This window comes from Echinops telfairi, unplaced genomic scaffold (assembly GCF_000313985.2).
Source record: "Echinops telfairi isolate 266 unplaced genomic scaffold, ASM31398v2 ScPeMD7_16;HRSCAF=60, whole genome shotgun sequence".
In the NCBI taxonomy this organism is placed as follows: domain Eukaryota; kingdom Metazoa; phylum Chordata; class Mammalia; order Afrosoricida; family Tenrecidae; genus Echinops; species Echinops telfairi.
Genome location: NW_022103913.1, coordinates 1,008,713 through 1,010,735, shown reverse-complemented (window position 1 = coordinate 1,010,735; position 2,023 = coordinate 1,008,713).

Below are 2,023 nucleotides of genomic sequence, written 5' to 3'. Positions count from 1 at the left end.
GTACTCAGAATGTTTTTGTGTATGATTTTTTACTAAATAATTTTGTTTCCATGAAATTGATTTTTTATAATCATTTTATTGGGAGCTCTTACAGGTATTATAACAATCCATCATTCAATTATATCAAACATAATTGTACAATTGCTGCGGCCATCATTTTCCAAACATTTTCTTTTTTCTTGAATGCTTTGATATCAGATCCCTTTTATCCCCTCCCCTCACCGTATCCCCCAGGAATTCTTATTATTGTATTTTATTATTATTATTGTTTTGCTGTATCTTACACCATCCAATGTATCTGTTCACTTATAATTCTGTTATTCATTCCCCTCAAGTGGGTTAGACAGTCATCATTGCAACCGGCTCCCTCTTCCTCCCCTTTCACTCCCTTCTCCTTCCATTCTCTCAGGGAATCATTACTCGCATTACTATTTCTGAAGGGTTTATCTATCTTGGATTTTATGCATTGAATGATCTTAATTATATAAATGAACACATACAGGTCTCACAAGGTTAATGAGGTAAAACTAAGACCATAATAGTAAGGGGAGGGAATATTAACGAATGAGAGCAGTGGTTCTCAACCTGTGCATCATGACACCTTGGGGGGTCAAACAAACCTTTCACAGGGGTTGCCTACGGTGTCTTAGGAACTGAGATACTGCTCCTCTATCTGCCTCCAGGCAGGTCACCCACATGCAGATACGTCCACATATGAGTACCCAGCATAATGTATAAATACAGGTGTAAGTGACAGGGTTGGCACCATAATATACTTATGCGGACCGGTCATATATGTGTAGAGAGCAGCTATTATGTAGAAAGCAGCTGTTATGTTGAAAGTTGCTACTCTGTTAAAAGCAGCTACTATGTTGAAAGTACCAGTACTGGCGGTAAAATGATATTTCATGAATTATAATTACTGGGTAAATGTAAAATTATGTACTAGAAAATCAACAACTACAGCAACAACAAAAAATCTGTACTATGAACTTAATGCTGATCGGTCAATTTATATTCAGCTGTGTTTGATGTGAATACTGCCCCCTTGTGGTAGTAACAGGTATGGAAAAAAAACAGAATGGTAAGTCATAGGAAGCTTTAATGAGCTGTATTGACTGAGCTACGCCACGTATCATCTTTTGTATTATTAAAGCTATTGTTATATATTATTTTCATTAGCGAACCATCTCATGACAATGATTCGTGTAGAGAAGAACATCAAGTAAAGAAAATATAGTGAGGATTTTTTACAGTATGGTTTTACCTTAGTAATTACAGCAGGAATTGAGAAACTGCAATGTGTTATTTGTTGTGAAGTTCTATCAGCCGAATCTATGAAGTCGAACAAACTAAAATACCATTTTGATAGCAAGCATCCAAGCTTTGCTGGCAAGGATACCACCTATTTTAGAAGCAAAGCTGATCGACTCAAGAAAGCCAGACTTGACACTTAACACAAACAAAACATAGCAGCTGTTGAAGCTTCGTATTTGGTGGCACTCAAAATCACCAGACCTATGAAACCTCACACCATTGCTAAAGATTTACTCTTTACAGTGGCCAAAGCCATTTTTTGAATTATGATTGGAGACAAATTTCTTACAAAATAAAGTGCAATTTCCTTATCTAATGGCACTGTCCGCAGAAAAATAGATGACATGTTTGCTGATATTCTTGATCTGGTAATCCAGGAAATTAAATCTGCTCCACTTTCAATATTTAGGATACAGCTTGATGAATCCATAGACGTTGCAAACTGTTCACAATTTCTGGTTTACATGATGTATATTAATGATGAAGACTTTAAAGATGAGTTTCTTTTTGGCAAACCTCTTGAAACGACAACTATGCACGTGCTGTATTTGACAGAGTTGGCTCGTTTCTGAAAGAGCATAAGATCTCTTGGGAAAAGGTTTGTGGTGTTTGCACACATGGTGCTCCAGCTATGCTAGGATGTCGATCTGGATTTCAGCGTTTGGTACTGAATGAGTCACCAAAAGTCATCGGAACTCACTGTATG